Below are 18,785 nucleotides of genomic sequence, written 5' to 3'. Positions count from 1 at the left end.
GGGCCTGCGGCCACCCTCTACACGTACCCCGGCACCGCGGCCCAGGCTGATCGCCTCTCCCCGGGGCGGGATGGGCCCTGCGGATCTCCATGAAGTCCCGACACCTGCTGCAGAAGAGCCTGGGCCCGTCCCCCCTATTATTCCTGCCGCCCCGCCACACACACTTCCGACTTTTCTCTCTTGCAACTGTTCCTGCTGGTTACTTGGTCCTGCTCGGATAGGCCTGAACAAAGCCTCCTGTTTTCTTGCTCCTAGGACAAGTTGTCCTCAGAGGAGTGTCTCAGTTGGTAGCCCCCCTTCGATTCCTCCCCCCTCTCTTCTTGCTTTGGTCTCTTCTAGCTGCTCTTGCTGGTTGGTTGGTTCTGCACCGACAGGGCCCCAACAAAGTGTTCTATTTTCTTGACCCCATGTCAAGTTGTCCTCAGAGTAGGGACTCAGTTGGCAGCCCCCCTATTACTCCTGCCCCCTCCCACTTACCGGTTTGGTCTCTTCCAACGATTCCTGATGTGTAGTTGGTCCTGCTCAACAGGCCCCAATAAAGAGTCCTGTTTTCTTGCCCCCTGGGTCAAGTAGTGTTCCGAGTAGGGTCTCAGTTACTAGGCCCCTTTCATTCCTGCTCACCACACTTCCTGCTTTGGTCTCTTCCAACTCTTCCTGCTGGTTAGATGGTCCTACTCAGATTGGCTCCAAAAAAGAGTCTTAATTTACTTGCCCGCTTTGTCCAGGTGTTCTCAGAGTATGGTCTCAGCTGGTAGCCCCCCTTTTATTCCTGCCCCCCAATTCCTGCTTTGGCCTCTTCCAACTGTTCCCACTGCTTAGTTGGTCCTGCTCAGATTGGCCCCCAAAGAGTCCTATTATCTTGCCTCCAGGTTAAGTTGTCCTCAGAATTGGGTCCCATTTGGCAGCCCCCCCTTATCCCCCCCCCCATTCCCGTTTGGTTCTCTTCCAAAGGCTCCTGCTGGTTATTTGCTCCTGCTCAGATAGGACCAAACAAACAGTCTTGTTTTCTTACCATCTAGATCAAGTTGTCCCCAGAGTAGGGTCTTACTTGGTAGCCCCCCTTTTTTTTTCTGCCCTCCACACTGTCTACTTTGGTCTCTTCCAACGGTTCCTGCTTGTTACTTGGTCCTGCTCAGATAGGGCCCAACAAAGAGTCCTATTTTCTTTCCCCCAGGTCAAGTGGTCATCAGAGTAGGGAGTCGGTTGGTGCCCCCCCCTTTTATTCCTATTGCCCACCCCACACTTCCTGCTTCGGTCTTTTCAACCTGTTCCTGCTGGTTAGTTGGTCCTGCTCAGATAGGCCCCAACTACGAGTCCTATTTTTATTCCACTAGGTCAAGTTGACCTCAGAGTAGGATTTCAGGTGGTAGCCTCCCCTTTTATTCCTGCCTCCCCCTTCCTGCTTTGGTCTCTTCCAACTGTTCCTATAGGTTAGTTTGTCCTGCTTGTATATGTCTCAACAAAGAATCCTATTTTCCTGCCCCTAGGACAAGTTGTCCTCACAGTTGTGTTTAATTTGGCACCCCCCTTTTGTACCTGCTGTCCACGCCCCCCCCCACACACACTTCCAGGTTTGGTCTCTTTCAACTGCTCCTGCTGATTAGTTGGTCTTGTTCAGGTAGGGCCCAACAAAAAGTCCTGTTTTCTTGGCCCCAGCTCAAGTTGTCCTCAGAGTTGGGTTTAAGTTTGTAGGCCCCCTTTTATTGCTCCCCCCCCCCACTTCTCACCTTGGTCTCTTTCATCTCTTCCTGCTGCTTAGTTGGCCCTGCTCAGATAGGCTGCACCATGATTCCTGTTTTCTTTCCCCCCAGGTCAAGTTGTCTCCCGAGTAGGGTCTTAGTTGGTAGCCCCCTTTTATTCCCGATCCACCCAGTTCCTGCTTTGGTATCTTCCAAGTGTTCCTGCTGGTTAATTGTTCCTTCTCAAGTAGGCTGCAAGAAACAGTCCTAATTTCATGCCCCTAGGTCACATTGTTCTCAGCGTCTGGTTTAATTTGGTAGTCCCCTTTATATTCCTGCCACTCCTCCAAACACACTTCCTGGTTTGGTCTCTTCCAACTGTTCCTGCTGGTTAGTTGGTCCAGCTCACATAGGCACGAACCAAGAGTCCTGTTTTCTTGCCCCGGAGGTCACGTTGTCCTCAGAGTAGGGTGTGTGTTGGTTGCCTCCCTTTTTTCCTGCCCCCCCCCACTTCCTGCTTTGGTCCATTCCAACTGCTCTATTGGTTACTTGGTCCTGCTCACATGGGCCACAAAAGGGAGTCCTGTTTTCTTGCCCCCAGGCCAAGTCGTCCTCAGATTAGGGTCTCAGTTGGTAGCCCCCGTTTATACCTGCCCCGGCACACTTCTCGCTTTGGTCTCTTCAAGTACTCCTGGTGGCTAGTTGGTCCTGGTCAGATAGGCCCCAACAAAGAGCCCTGTTCACTTGCCCCAGTTCAAGTTGTCCTCAGGGTAGGGTCTTCGTTGGTAGCCCCCCTTTGACTCATGCCTCCCACACTTCCTGCTTTGGTGTCTTCCAGTTCTTCCTGCTGATTAGGTAGTACCGCTCAGATAGGCCAGAAGGAAGAACCCTGGTTTCTTGCCCCCCAGGTCACGTTGTCCATAGAGTAGGATCTCAGTTGGTGTCCACTTTTATTCCTGCCTCCCCATTTCCTGCTTTGATCTCGTCCAACTGTTCCTGCTCGTTAGTTGGTCCGACTCAGATAGGCCCCAATAAGAGTCATGTTTTCCTGCCTCGTGTGTCAAGTTGTCCACAGGGTAGCATGTCAATTTGTAGCCCCCCATTTGTTCCTGCCCCCCCCCCACCTTCCTGGTTTGGTCCTTCCAGATTTTACTGCTGGTTGGTTGGTCCTGCTCGGATAGGCCACAACAAAAAGTCCTATTTTCTTGCCACCAAGTCATCTTGTCCTCAGAGTAGGATTTCAGTTTGTAGTCCCCCTTTTATTCCCTCCCCACCCCACTTCCTGCTTTGGTCTCTTCCAACTGTTCCTGCTGGCTAGTTCGTCCTTATCAGATAGGTCCCAACAAAGAGCCCTGTTTTCTTGCCCCCTAGATCAACTTGCCCTCAGAGTATGGTCTCAGTTACTAGCCCCCCCTTTTATTCCTGCCCCCCACACTTCCTGCATTAGTCTCTTCCAACTGTTCCTGCTGGTTAGACATCAATCTCAGATAGCCCCCCCCCCAAAAAAATGTCCTGTTTTATGGCCCCCAGAGTCAAGCTGTCCTCAGAGTACGTTCTCAGTTGGGAGCACCATTTTTATTGCTGCCCCCCCGACACTTCCCGCTTTGGACTGTTCCAACCCTTCCTGCTGGTATAGTTGGTACTGCTCAGATAGGCCCCATCAAAGAAACATATTTTCTGCCTCCTAGGTAAAGTTGTTTCCAGAGTAGGGTCTTAGTTGGTAGCACCCCTTTTATAGCCCCCCCCCCGCCGCCACCACTTCTCAATTTGGTCTCTTGCAACTGTTCCTTTATCCTGCTCAGATAGGCCCCAACAAAGAGTCCTATTTTCATGCCCCTAGGTCAAGCTGTCCTCAAAGTAGGGTTTAATTGGTAGCCCCCTTTTTATTCCTGCCACCACCAGCCCCAACACACAGTTCCTGCTTTGTTCTCTTCCAACTCTTGCTACTGGTTAGTCGGTACTGCTCAGATAGGCCCCAAAATAATCGTGTTTCCTTGCCCCCAGGTCAAGTTGTTCTCAGAGTTGGGTATAAGGTGGTAGCCCCCGCTTTTATTCCTGTACCTCACACACTTCCCTTCTTGGCCTCTTCCAACTTCTCCTGTTAGTTAGTTGGTCCTGCTCAGATAGGCCCCAACCAAAAGTCCTGTTTTCTTACCCCCAGATTAACTTGCCCTCAGAGTACTGTCTCCATTGGTAGCCCCCTTTTTATTCCTGTCCCACAACGCTTCTTGCTCTGGTCTCTTCCAACTGTTCCTGCTGGTGAGTGCGTCTTCTCAGATAGCCCCGAAGAAAGAGTCCCGTTTCTTGCCCCCAAGGTCAAGTTGTCCTCAGAGTAGGGTCTGACTTGGTTGCCCTGTTTTATGTCTGAACCCCCACACTTCTCGCTTTGGTCTCTTCCAACTCTTCCTGCTGATTAGTTGATCCTGCTCAGAGAGGCCCAGACCAAGTTTCCTGTTTTGTTGCCCCCCAGGTCAAGTTGTCCTCAGAGTAGGGTCTCAGTTGGTTGCCACCATTTTATTTCTTCCCCCCCAATTCCCACTTTGGCCTCTTCCAACTGTTCTTGCGGGTTAGTTGGTCCTGCTCAGATAGGCCCCCCAAGAGTCCTGATTTATTGCCCCTAGGTCAAGTTGTCCTCAGAGTAGGATCTGAGTTGGTAGACCCCCTTTGATTCCTGCTCCCCCCACACACACTTCCCACATCGGTGTGCTCCAACTGTACCCGCTGGTTGGTTGGTCCTGCTCAGATAGGCCCCACCAAGAGTCCTGTTTTCTTGATCCCTAATTCAAATTGTCCCCAGGGTAGTGTCTCAGGTTGAAGCCTCCCTTTTATTCCCTCCCCCACCACTTCCCGCTTTGATCCCTACCAACTACTCCTGCTGCTTAGTTGGTACTTCTCAGATAGGCCCCAGTAAAGAGTCCTATTTTCCTGCTCCAGGTCACATTGTCCTCAGAGTAGGGTCTCAGTCCGTAGGCCCCTTTGAAGCCAACACCCCTCTTTGGTCTCTTCCAAATTCTCCTGCTGGTTAGTTGGTCCTGGTCAGATAGGCCCTAACAAAGAGTCCTGTTCTCTTGTTCCAGGTTGTCCTCAGAGTAGGGTGTAAATTGGTAGCCCCACTTTTATTGCTGTCCCCCCCCCACATTTCCCACTTTGGTCTGCTCCAACTGTTCCTGCTGGTTTGTCGGTCCTGCTTAGATAGTCCTCCACAAAGAGTCCTGTTCTTGCCCTCGAGGTCAAGTTTTCCCCAGAGTATGGTCTCAGTTGGTAGCCTCCCGTTTTATTCCTTCCTCCCCACACTTTCTGCTTGGGTCTCTAACAACCGTTCCTGCTGGTTAGCTGGTCCTGCTTAGATAGGCCCCGCAAAAGAGTCCTGTTTACTTGCCCCCAAGGTCATGTTGTCCTCAGAGTAGTGTGTCAGTTGGGAGCCCTCCTTTTATTAATGCCCCTCCCAACTGCCACTTCCCACTTTGGTCTGTTCCAAGTGTTCCTGGCGGTGAGTTGTTCCCTTTCAGATAGGTCCCAACAAAGAGTCTTATTTTCTTGTCCCCAGGTCAAGGTGTCCTTAGAGTTGGATTTAAGGTGGTAGCCCCCCTTTTATTCCTGCACCCCACACACTTCCCTCCTTGGTCTCTTCCAACCTCTTCTGTTGGTTAGTTTGTCCTACTCAGGTAGGGCTCAACAAAGTGTCCTATTTTGTTGCCCCCTAGAAAATGTTGTCCCCAGAGTAGGGTCTCATTTGTAGCGTCCTTTTCATTCCTGCCCCCCCTCCAATTCCTATCTCTTCCAACTGTTCCTGCTGGTTAGTTGGTCTTGCTCAGATAGGCCCAAAGAATAAGTCATGTTTTCTTGCCCCCAGGTAAATTGTCCTCAGAGTTGGGTTTAAGTTCGTAGCCCACCTTGTTTCCTGCACCCCACACGCTTCCCTCCTTGGTCTCGTCCAACCGCTCCTGTTGGGAAGCTTGGCCTGCTCATATAGGGCCCAACAAAGAGTCCTATTTTCTCTCCCCTAGGTCATGTTGTGCCCAGAGTTGGTTCTCATTTGTAGCCTCCCTTTTTATTCCTGCTCCCCCCGTTCCTGCTTTGTTCTCTTCCAACACTTCCTGCTGTTTAGTTGGTCCTGCTCAGATAGGCCCCAAGAATAAGTCATGTTTTCTTGCCCCAAAGTAAGTTGTCCTCAGAGTTGGGTTTAAGATGGTAGCACCCCTTTTATTCCTGCACCACACACAATTCCCTCCTTGGTTTCTTCCAAAATTCTCCTTGTGCTTACTTGGTCCTGCTCAGATACGCTCAAAGAAAGAGTCTTGTTTTCTTGCCCCCTAGGTCAGGTTGTCCCCAGAGTAGGGTCTTAGTTTGTCGCCCCCTCCCTTTATTCAGCCCCCCCCCCAACCCCCACACACTTCCTGCTTTGGTCTCTTCCAACTGTTCCGGGTGGATAGTTTGTCCTGCTTAGATAGGCCCCAACAAAAAGTGCTGTTTTCCTGCCCTCAAATCAAGTTGTCCTCAGAGTATGATTTCAGTTGGTAGTCCCCCTTTTACTACTGCCACCCCCCGACACACACTTCCTGATTTGGTGTCTTTCAACTGTTCCTACTCGTTAGATGTTCCTTCTCAGGCCCCAACAATACTCCTGTTTTCTTGCCCCGAGTTCAAGTTGTCCTCAGAGTTGAGTATCAGTTTGTATCCCCCCCCCCATTATTCCTGTTTCCCACATACTTCCCTCTTTGGTCTCTTTCAACTGTTCCTGCTGGTTAGTTGGTCTTGCTCAGAAAGGCCCCACCAAGATTCCTGTTTTGTTTTGGTTTTGTTTTGTTTTGTTTTGTTTTTCTCCCTAGGTCAAGTTGTCCCCAGGGTAGGGTCTCAGATGGTAGCCTCCCCTTTTATTCCTGCCCGCCCACACTTTCTGGTTTGGTCTCTTCCAACTGTTCCTGCTGGTTACTTGTTCTACCTAGATAGGCCTCAACAAAAATCCTATTTTCCTGCGGCCTAGATCAAGTTGTCGCCAGAGGAGGGTCCTAGTTGGTAGCCTCCTCTTTGATTTCTGCCCCCACCCACACACACACTTTCTGCTTGGGTCTCTTCCAAATGTTCCTGCTTGTTAGTTGGTCTTGCTCAGATAGGCCCCAACAAAAAATCCTGTTTTTTTGCGCCCAGGACAAGTTGTCCTCTGAGTTGGGGCTCAGTTGGTAGTACCCCTTTTATTCCTGCCCCCCACATACTTTCCGCTTTGGTCTCTTCCATCTGTTCCTGCTGGTTACTTGGTCCTGCTTATATAGCACTCAACAAAGAGTCCTGTGTTCTTGCCTGCAGGTCAAGTTGTCCTCAGACTAGGGTTTCAGTTGGTACCCCCTTTTATTCCTGCTTCTCCCCCCCCACACACACACTTCCTGCTTCCGACTCTTCCTACTGTTCCTCCTGGTTAGTTGGTCCTGCTCAGATAGGCCCCAACAAAGAGTCATTTTCTTGCCACCAGGTCAAATTGTCCAGAGTCGGGTTTCAACTGTTAGCCCCACTTTTTTCCCTGACCCCAATGCTCTTCCAGGTTTGGTCTCTTCCAACTGTTACTGCGAGTTAGTTGGTCCTGCTCACATAGGTCCCACCAAGAGTATTGTTTGTTTTATTGCTCCCTAGGTCAAGTTGTCCCCGGAGTAGGGTCTCAGTTGTTGGCCCCCCGTTATTCCTGCCCCCACTCAATTCCCACTTTGGTCTCCTCCAACAGTTCCTGCAGCTTAGTTGGTCCTGCTCAGATAGGCCCCAAAAAAGAGTCCTATTTTCTTGTCCCCTACGTCAAGTTGCCCTCAGAGTAGGGTCTCAGATGATAGCCCCCCTTTTATTTCTGCCTCCTCCCACTTTCTGCTTTGGTCTCTTACAACTATTCCTGATGGTTAGTTGGTCTTACTCAGATGGGCCCCAAGAAAGAGTCCTCTTTTCTTGCCCCCGAGGCCCAGTTTCCCTCGGAGTAGGGTTTCCTTTGGGTGCCCCAGTTTTATTCCTGGTCCACCCAACACTTCCCTAGGTGGTCTCTTCAACTGCTCAGGCGGGTTAGTTGATCCTTCTAAGATGAGCCCCAGGAAAGAGCCCTGTTTTCTTGCCCCCTAGGTCACATTGTCTTCAGAGAAGCATATCAGTAGGTAGCCCCTTGTTATTCCCACCCCCTCCGCACACTTTCTGCTTAGCTGTCTAACACCTGTTCCTACTGGTGAGTTGGTCCTCCTCAGATAGTCCCTACAAAGTGTCCTATTTTCTTGCCCCCAAGTCAAGTTGTCCTCGGAGTAGGGTTTCAGTTGGTAGGCCCTCTTTTATTCCCTCTCCCACACTTCCCGCTTCCGTCCCTTCCAACTATTCCTGCTGCTTAGTTGGTCCTGCGCAGATACGCCCAACAAGGAGTCCTAATGACTTGCCCCCTAGGTCAAATTGTCCCCAGAGTAAGGTCTTAGTTGTTGGCGTCCCCTTTTATTCCTGCACCCCCTGCTTCCTGCTTTGGTCTCTTCCAACAGTTCCTGCTGCTTACTTGGTCCTGCTCAGGTAGACCCCAATAAAGACTCCTATTTTCTTGCCCCCTGGTCAATTTGTCCTCAAAGTAGGGTTTCAGTTGGCAGCCCCACTTTTATTCCTGCTGCCTCACCCACACAATGCCTGCTTTGGTCCCTTCCAACTGTTCCCTCTAGGTAGTTGGTCCTACTCAGAAACCCCCCCCCCCCGAAATTCCTGTTTCCTTGCCCCCAGGGCATGTTTTCCTCAGAGGTGTGTTTCCGTTGGTAGTCCCCCTTTTATTCCTGCCCCCACACGCTTCCCCCTTTGGTCTCTTCCAACTACTTTGGTAACTTGGTCCTGCTCAGATAGCCCCCAACAAAGAGTCCTGGTTTCTTGGCCCCATGTTACATGGTCCTCAGAGTAGGGCCTTAGTTGGTAGCCCCACTTGAATGCTGCCACCCCGCTTCAAGCTCTTGTCTTCTCCAACTGTTCCTGCTGATTAGTTGGGCCTTGTTAGATAGGCTGCAGCAAAGAGTCCCGTTTCCTTGCCCCCTAGGCCAAGTTGTCCTCAGAGTAGGGTCTCAGTTTGTAGGCCCCCTTTTATTCCTACCCCCTCTGCACACACCTTCTGCTTAGCTGTCTAACAACTGTTCCTACTGGTGAGCTGGTCCTCCTCAGATAGTCCCAACAAAGAGTCCCGTTTTCTTACCCCCATGTCAAGTTGTCTTCAGAGTAGCGTTTCAGTTTGTAGCCCCCCTTTTATTCTCTCTCCCCCACTTCCTGCTTTGGTCTCTTCCACCTATTCCTGCTGGTTACTTGGTCTTGCTCAGATAGGGCCCAACAAAGAGTCCTCTTTACTTGCCCCCTAGGTCAAGTTGTCCCCAGAGTAAGGTCTTAGTTGTTAGCCCCCCCTTTATTCCTGGGCCAACAGTTCTTGCTGGGTAGTTGGTCCTACTCAGGTAGGCCACAACAATCAGTCCTATTTTCATGTCCTTATGTCATGTTGTCCTCAAAGTAGGGTTTCTGTCGGTAGCCCCCTTTTGATTCCTGCCACCCCCTTACACACACTTCCTCATTTCTTCTCTCGTAATGGTTCCTGCTGGTGAGTTGGTCCTGCTCATGTAGGCCCGAAACAAGAGTCCTGTTTTCTTGCCCCCTAGGTCAATTTGTCCTCAGAGTAGGGTCTCAGTTGGTTGCCTCCCTTTTTCTCCCGCCTCCCCACATCCTGCTTTGGTCTCTCACAACTGCTGCTATTGGTTCATTGGTCCTGCTAAGATAGGCCCCAACAAAGAGTCCTGTTTTCATGCCCCCAGATCAAGTTATCCTCAGAGCAGGGTCTCAGTTGGTAGGCCCTCTTTTATACCTGCCCTCCCCACTTCCTGGTCTCTTCCAACTGCTCCTGCCGCTTAGTTGTTCCTGGTCAGATAAGCCCCAACAAAGAGTTCTGTTTTCTTGCTCCAGGTCAAAAGGTCCTCAGAGTAGGGTCTCAGTTGGTAGCCCCACTTTTATTGATGCCTCCCCTCACTTCCAGCTTTGATCTGCTCCCGAGGCTCCTGCTGGTTAGTTGGTCCTGTTCAGATAGACTCCAACAAAGAGTCTTGTTTCCTTGCCCCCATGTCAGTTTGTCCTCAGAGTAGGGTTTCAGCTGGTAGCGCCTTTTTATTCCTGCACCCCCTCACACACTTCCAGCTTTGGTCTCTTCCAACTGTTCCTGCTGGTTAGTTGGTCCTGCTCAGATAGGCCCAAAAAAGAGTCCTGTTTTTTTTTTTTTCCCACTAGGTCAAGTTGATCTCACAGTAGGACCTCAGTTGGTAGACCCCCTTTGATTGCCTCCACCAAACACCTGCCGCATTGGTCTGTTCCAACTGTATCTGCTGGTTAGTTGGTTCTTCTCAGATGGGCCGCAACAAAGAGTCCATTTCTCATGACCCCTAGATGAAGTTATCCTCAGAGTGTGGTCTCAGTTGGTTGTACCCCTTCTATTCCTGCCACCCCCCTCTGCCTGCTTTGGTATGTTCCAACTGTATCTGCTGGTTAGTTGGTTGTCTTCAGATAGGCCCCAAGAAAATGTCCTAGTTTCTTGCCCTCTAGGTCAAGTTTTCTGCAGAGTAGGGTCTCAGTTTGTAGCTTCCCCATTTATTCCTGCCCCCCCACCCCCCGGCTTCCTCCTTTGGTTTAATCCAATGTTTCCTGCTGGTTGGTTACTCCTGCTCAGATAGGCCCCCAAAAAGAGTCCTGTTTTCTTCTTGCCCCAGGTCAAGTTCTCCTCCGAGTAGGGTTTCAGTTTGTGGCCCCCCTATTGTTTTCTCCCCCCACGCTTCCCGCTTTGGTCTCTTCCAGCTGGTCCTGCTCAGGTAGGTCCCAACTAAGAGCCCTGTTTCTTGCCCCCAATGTCAACTTGTCTGAAGAACAGGTTCTCAGTTGGCAGCCTCCCTTTTTTCCTGACCCCCAATCCTGCTTTGGTCTCTTCCAGCTGTTCCTGTTAGTTAGTTGGTCCCACTCAGATAGGCCGCAACCAATAGTCCTGTTTTCTTGTCCCCTACATCGAGTTGTCTTCAGAGTAGGGTCTCAGTCGATGGCCCCCCTTTTATTCCTGCCCCTGCAATTCACACTTTGGCCTCTTCCAACTGTTCCTGTTAGTGAGCTGGTCCTGCTCAGATAGGCCCCAACAAAGAGTCCTGTTTCCTTGGCCCCAGGTTACATGGTCCTCAGAGTAAGGCCTTAGTTGGTAGCCCCACCTTAACGCTGCCACCCTGCTTCAAGCTTCTGTCTTCTCCAACTGTTCCTGCTGATTAGTTGGGCCTTGTTAGATAGGCCGCAGCAAAGAGTCCTGTTTCCTTGCCCCCTAGGTCTAGTTGTCCTCAGAGTATGGTCTCAGTTGGTAGCCTCCCCTTTTATTCCTAACCCTTCTGCGCACGTTCTGCTTGGCTGTCTAACAACTGTTCCTACTGGTGAGCTGGCCCTCCTCAGATAGTCCCAACAAAGAGTCCCGTTTTCTTGATCAAGATCTGTTTTTCCAGATCAAGATGTCCTCAGAGTAGTGTTTCAGTTTGTAGCCCCCCTTTTATTCTCTCTCCCCCACTTCCCACTTTGATCTCTTCCAACTATTCCTGCTGGTTACTTGGTCTTGCTCAGATAGGGCCCAACAAAGAGTCCTCTTTACTTGCCCCCTAGGTCAAGTTGTCCCCAGAGTAAGGTCTTACTTGTTAGCCCCCTTTTATTCCTGCACCCCCTACTTCCTGCTTTGGTCTCTTCCAACAGTTCCTGCTGCTTAGTTGGTCCTGCTCAGATAGGCCCTAAAGAAGAGTCCTGTTTTCTTACTCCCTAGGTCAAGTTGTCCTCAGAGTAGGGTCTCAGTTGGTAGCCCTGCTTTTTTCCCGCATCGCCCCCCCACCCCCCACATTTCCTGCATTGTTCTCTTCCAAATGTTCCTGCTGCTTAGGTGGTCCTGCTCACATAGGCCCCAAATTAGAGTCCTGATTTCTTGTCCCATAGGTTAAGTTGTCCTCAGAGTCGGGTCTCAGTTTTTAGCCCCCCTGTTATAACTGCCCCACCCCCACTTCCCGCTTACTCTCTTCCAACTGTTCCTGCTGGTTAGCTGGTCCTGCTTAGATAGGCCCCAAGCAAGAGTCCTGTTTTCTTGCCCCAGGACAAGTTGTCCTCAGAGTAAGTTCTCAGTTGGTAGTCCCCCTTTTATTCCTGCCCCTCCCTCACTTCTCGCTTTGGTCTCTTCCAACTGCTCCTGTTGGTTAGTTGTTCCTGGTCAGGTAGGCCCCCAACAAAGAGTCCTGTTTTCTTGCCTCCTGAGTCAACTTGTCCTCAGAGTCGGGTCTCAGTTGGTTGCTCCCCTTTTATTCCCACCCCCCACACACTTCCCTATTTGGTCTCTTCTAACTGTTCCTTCTAGTTAGTTGGTCCTGCTCACCTATGTCCCAACACAGAGTCCTGTTTTCTTGCCCCCTAGGTTAAGTTGCCCTCAGAGTAGGGTCTCAGTTGGTAGCCCCCCCCCATTCCTGCACCCCCCCCGCGCACTTCCTGCTTTGGTCTCGTCCAATTGTTCCTGCTGATGAGTATGTCCTGCTCAGATAGGCCCCAACACAGAGTCCTGGTTTTTTACCTCCAAGTCAAGTTGTCCTCAGAGTAGAGTTGCAGGCAGTAGCCCTGCCTTTATTCCTGCACATCCCAACTTCCCGCTTATGTCTGCTCCAAATGTCCCTGCTGGTTCCTTGCTCTGCTTAGGCCCCAACGAAAAGTCCTATTTTCTTGCCGCCTAAATGAAGCTGTCCCCAAGGTAGGGTCTCAGTTGGTAGCCCCCCTTTATACTTGCAGCCTCGCCCCACACATTTTGCTTTGGTCTTTTCCAAGTATTCCTGCTTGTTAGTTGGTTCTGCTCAGATAGGCCCCAACAAAAAGTCCTATATTCTTGCTCTCTGGTCAAGGAGTCCTCAGAGTAGGGGTTCAGGGGGTACCCGTCTTTTATTCCTGCCTCCTCACTTCCCACTTTGGTCTCTTCCAAATGTCCCTGCCGGTTAATTGTTCCTGCTCAGATAGGGCGAACAAAGAGTTATGTTTTCATGCCCCCTAGGTCAAGTTATCCTCAGAGTAGTGTCTGAGTTTGTACCCTCCTTTTATTCTTGTCCTCCCCCAATTCCCACTTTGATCTCTTCCAACAGTTCCTTCTGGTTAATTGGACCTGCTCTGATAGGCCCCGACAAAGACTGATTTTCTTCCCCCAGGCCAATTGTCCTCAGAGGTGGTTTTCAGTTTGGTGTGCCCCATTTCCTCACATTCCAGCCACCCCCCAAACACACACACCTCACACCACACAGACAACACACACACACACACACACACACTTCCTGCTTTGGTCTCCTGCAAATGTTCCTGATGAGTTGGTTCTGCTCAGATAGGCACCACCAAGAGTCCTGTTTTCCTGCCCCCTATGTCAAATTGTCCTCAGAGTAGTGTCTCACTTGGTAGCACCCCTTTTATTCCTGCCCCTCCCCACTTCCCGCTTTGGTCTCTTGCAACTGTTCCTGCTGGTTAGTTGGTCCTACTCAGATAGCGCTCGCCTCAGCAAAGACGTCTGTGTTGACGTGCCCCAGGTCAAGTTGGACTCAGAGTAGGTGTCTCATTTTGGAGAGGCCCACACTTTATTGCTTCCACTTGCTGCTTTGGTTTTCCACACTGTTCCTTTTGAGTTGGAGATGGTCACGGCTGTCCGATAGGCCCCAAGTGGAGGTCCTATCTTCAGAGCCCTAGGTCAAGGTGTTCATCAAGAAGTAGGTTAGTCTGTTTTTGAGTTCCCCCTTTGTTCCCTTCCCACTCTTACCGTGTGGTGACTGCCTCCATAAGAGGTCCTGCTTCTTAGTTGGTCCTGCTCAGATAGACATGCACCAGTAGTCCTGGTTTCTTGCCACCGGGTCAAATTGTGTTCAGGAGAGGGTCTCAGATGGTTGCCTTCCCTTTTATTCGTTTCCCCCACTTCCTGCATTGGTCTCTTCAAAATGTTAATGCTGGTTAGTTGCTCCGGCACAGATAGGCCCCAACAAAGAGTCCTTTTTTCTTGCCCCCAGGTACAAGAGTGTCGTATGCAGGAATGCGTTTCAGGTGGTTGCCACCCTTTTTTTCACTGCTCTTGCCCCCTCACAGTTTCTGCTTTGTCTATTTCCTACCTGGTCTCCTGCTGATTAGGTGGTTCCACTGCTCAGATAGGACCTCATCTCTCTCTTTTCCTGTCCTCACTCTCCGTTGTTGTTGTGGAGGAGAGATGGGCCTAATCTGAGCAGGATACACACTGATAATGTTCACGCAGGAACAGTGGAATAGATCCAAAGCAGAAACTGTGAGGGGGGCAGCAGGAATAAAAGGGGGGCAACCACCTGAAACCATTCTCTGAGTAGAACTTTACCTGGGGGCAAGAAAAAAGGACTCTTTGTTGGGGCCTATCTGTGCCGGAGCAACTAACCAGCATTAACATTTTGAAGAGACCAATGCAGGAAGGTGGAGGGACAACAACTCTGTAACATATAGGGAAGGCAAATGTGTATCTAGATAAGACCTCTCCTGGAATCACTCTCAGATTTGATACCCCGGGGTAGGCATGAAACCAGGACTACTGGTGCGTGTCTTATCTGAGCAGGACCCAGAACTAAGAGCAGGAACCGAGTGGAGGAGACCACGTGTGTGGGAAGAGTGGGGAGGAAGGAATCAAAGGGTGGACCTGAAAAAAAACCTGATACCCTCACTTTGGAAGACACATGTGACCTAGGGCATGAAGATAGGACTTTTTCTTGGTGTGCTATATCTGGTTCCGTGGAGATCTCAACCAAAGGACTAGTTGAAGAGACCAAAGCGCAAGTTGGAGTCAGCACTAAACGTGGTGACCTACGCAACTGAGACCCTACTCTGAGGACAACTTGACCTGGGGGCAAGTCAACAGGACTCTTTGCTGGGGCCTATCTGAGTAGGACCAACTAACCAGCAGGAACAGTTGCAAGAGACCAAAGCGGGAAGTGGGGAGGGGCAGGAATAAAAGGGGTGCTACCAAGTGAGACACTACTCTGAGGACAATTTGACATAGGGGGCAGGAAAACAGGACTCTTGGTGGTGCCTATCATGCTGAGCTCAGACATACGCACTATCAGGAACATTTGCAGGAGACCATAGAAAATGAAAAAAAAAATTAGCAGATGTGTGTGTGTGTCCGCTGTCGTGTGTGTGGCTCCTGTTTGTGTGTGTGTGTTGTGTATGGGGGGGTGCAGGAATGAAAGTGTGGGCTACACAAACTGAAAATCCACCTCATGGAAGGACAATTGGCCCTGGGGAAGAAGAAATCAGCTATGTCGGGGCCTATCAGAGCAGGTCCAATTAACCAGAAGGAACTGTTGGAAGAGATCCAAACGTCGGGATAAGACTGTGGTGGAGGACAAGAATAAAAGGAGGGTACAATCTCAGACACTACGCTCTGAGGAATAACTTGCCTAGGGGGCATGAAAACATAACTCTTTGTTCGCCCTATCTGAGCAGGAACAATTAACCGGCAGGGACATTTGGAAGAGACCAAAGTGGGAAGTGAGGAGGCAGGAATAAAAGACGGGTACCCCCTGAACCCCTACTCTGAGGACTCCTTGACCAGAGAGCAAGAATATAGGACTTTTTGTTGGGGCCTATCTGAGCAGAACCAACTAACAAGCAGGAATACTTGGAAAAGACCAAAGCAAAATGTGTGGGGCGAGGCTGCAAGTATAAAGGGGGGCTACCAACTGAGACCCTACTTGGGGACAGCTTCATTTAGGCGGCAAGAAAATAGGACTTTTCGTTGGGGCCTAAGCAGAGCAAGGAACCAGCAGGGACATTTGGAGCAGACATAAGCGGGAAGTTGGGATGTGCAGGAATAAAGGCAGGGCTACTGCCTGCAACTCTACTCTGAGGACAACTTGACTTGGAGGTAAAAAACCAGGACTCTGTGTTGGGGCCTATCTGAGCAGGACATACTCATCAGCAGGAACAATTGGACGAGACCAAAGCAGGAAGTGCGCGGGGGGGGTGCAGGAATGGGGGGGGGGCTACCAACTGAGACCCTACTCTGAGGGCAACTTAACCTAGGGGGCAAGAAAACAGGACTCTGTGTTGGGACATAGGTGAGCTATAGCGTGTCCAACTATACTAGAAGAACGTTATAGAAGAGCCAATATAGGTGAGTGTGTGGGGGTGGGAATAAAAGGGGAGCAACCAACTGAGACCCGACTCTGAGGACAAGTTGACTCAGGAGGCAAGAAAACAGGACTCTTTGTTGGGGGCCTACCTGACCAGGAACAACTAACCAACAGGAGCAGTTGGAAGAGACCAAAGCGAGAAGTGAGGGAGGGGCAGGAATCTAAAGGAGGTCGCTCCAGACCACTGAGAACTTACTCTTTGAGGACAACACTTGTCCTGGGGCAAGAAAACAGGACTCTTGCTTGGGGCCTATCTAAGCAGGACCAGCTAACCAGCAGGAACAGTTGGAAGAGAGTAAGCGGGAAGTGGGGGTGGGGCAGTTATAACAGGGGGGCTAAAAACTGAGACCCGACTCTGAGGACAACTTAACCTATGGGACAAGAAATCAGGACTCTAATTTGGGGCCTATGTGAGCAGGACCACCTAAGCAGCAGGAACATTTGGAAGAGAACAATGCAGGAAATGTGGGGGTGGGGGCGTATGCCAGGGAAAAAAGCAGGGCTACCAAACTGAGACCTACTCTGATGGACAACTTGACCTTGGAGTAGAAGAAAACAGGACTTTCTTTAGGGCCTAGGGCAGGACACAAACTAAGCAGCAGGAAACTGTTGAGAGAACCAAGCAGGCAGTAGGGGGTGCAGGAATAAAGGGGCAGAAACAAGTAAGACCTTACTCTCGGGGACAACTTGAACCTAGGGGCCAAGTTTAAGAAGACTCTTTGTTGGGCCCTATCCTGAGCAAGACACAAGTAACAGCAGGAACGCAGTTGGCACGAGATCAAAGTGGAAGTGGGGGAGAGAAATAAAAGGCGGGGCCTACAAATGAAACAACTATTGAGGATGTCTTGAATCTGGAAAACAGGATCTTGATCCTAAGGATAAACGGGACTCTGTTGTTGGGACTATCTGAGGAGTGGCCAGCATCACATCCAGGTACGCGGAAACAGTTGTTAGACAGCCAAGCAGAACGTGCGCAGAAGGGTTAGGAATAAAAGGGGAGGCTACCAACTGAGACCATACTCTGAGGACAACTAGACCTAGGGGGCAAGGAAACAGGACTCTTTGCTGCGGCCTATCTAACAAGGCCCAACTAATCAGCAGGAACAGTTGGAGAAGACAGAGACTGTGGAAGCAGTGGTAGGCAGCAGTTACAGGTGGCGGCTCACCCAACACTAAGGCGCTTACTCTGAGGACCATGTAATCCTGGGGTCCAGTCAACAGGACTCTTTGCTGGAGGTCCTATCTGTAGCAGGACAGTCACTGAACAGGAAAGTTGGAATAGGCCTTAAGATGTGAATTGCAGGGGCAGTAGAATAAAAGGGGACGCCATTCGACTGGGACACCTGCTGTCTGAAGAGACAACTCGATGTGGGGGACAAGAAAACAGGACTATTGGTTGCGGCCTATCTGAGTGGGACCAACTAACTAACAGGAACAGCTGGAAGAGACCAAAGCAGGATTGGGGGTCAGGAAAAAAGGGAGGCTGCCAACTGAGAACCTGTTCTTCAGACAAGTTGACATTGGGGGCATCGAAACAGGCTATTAGTTGGAGGTCTCCTACTTGTAGGCTGAGTCCAGCTGGAAGAGACCAAAGCGGGAAGCGGTGGGGGGAGGAGAAAACAATAGGGGGCCACAACTTGAACCTACTCGGAGGAGAACTTGAACCTGGGGCAAGAAGAAAACAGGACTCTTTTTGGGGGCCTATCTGAGCAGGAGTAACCAACCAGCAGGAAACATTGGATTAAACCAAAGGAGGAAGCCGGGGGGTGGGGGGGCAGGAATAAATGGGGAAGCTACAAACTGAGACCCTACTCTGCAGAAAACTTGACCTAGAGGGCAAGAAACTAGGACATTTTCTTGGGGCCTATCTGAAGACAACCAACTAACCAGCAGATACAGTTGGAACATACCAAAGCAGGCAGAGGGGGGTGGCAGGAATAGAAGGGGTACAACCAACTGAGACCACACTCTGAGGATAACTTCATCTAGGGGTCATGAGAAATGGACTCTTTGTTGCGGCCCATCTGAGAAGAACCAACTAACCAGCTATATGATACCAGTTCGGAAACGCAGGACCATGCAGGCAGGTGGTTTGGTGGAGGCAATTTCAAAGGGTGGTTTTACCAATGAGAGTCCTACTGTGAGATGACAAACTTGACCTAAGTGTGGGAAAAAAAAAAAAAAAGCAGGGACAATCTCTTTTTTGGGCCTCATATCTGAGCAGGAACAAGAGCTCACGACAGGAACCGCTCGCGAGATGACATAGACACCGCAGTAGCTGGACAGTGTGTGAGGGGGTATGCAGGAAATAAAAAGCGCAAAGCTACCAGCGAAACCTCCACAGACTCTGAGGACAGGAACTGACTATGGGGGCAACCGGAAACAAGACTCACTGTGTTGGTGTCTATCTGAATCGCAGTGACTCCAATCTAACCCAGCAGGAGCCTCGGGCGCAGATCATGAAAGCTGGAAGTGAGGGGAGCCAAGATCTCTACTTAAAATGGGGCTACGCCTCAACTGATGACCCTACTCATGAGGACCTTTTCGACCGGGAGTAAGAAAACTGTAAACTCTTTGTTGGGCCTTATCATGACCCTCGGATCACATGTACAGCGCAGGAGCAGTTGGAGAGACCATGGAAGTGGGGAGGGCAGGTATCCCAAAGAGGGTCTACCAACACTGAGGTCCCTGCCTCGGAGGGATAACTTGATTGGGATCAAATGATACAAACAGTACTCTTTGTTTGGGGACTATCTTAGCAAGGACAACATAATGTGAACCCAATAGCAGCAGTTGGTGAGAGACCAATAGCAGGATTGGGGAGGCGGGAATGACGAAAAGGGAGTTGCGCAACCATCATCTGAGACCCTACTCTGAGGACAAATTGACCTAGGGGGCAAGAAAACAGGACTCTTGTTTC

This window comes from Acinonyx jubatus, chromosome X (genome assembly GCF_027475565.1).
Source record: "Acinonyx jubatus isolate Ajub_Pintada_27869175 chromosome X, VMU_Ajub_asm_v1.0, whole genome shotgun sequence".
NCBI classification, from domain to species: domain Eukaryota; kingdom Metazoa; phylum Chordata; class Mammalia; order Carnivora; family Felidae; genus Acinonyx; species Acinonyx jubatus.
Note: the sequence above shows the minus strand (reverse complement) of the source record.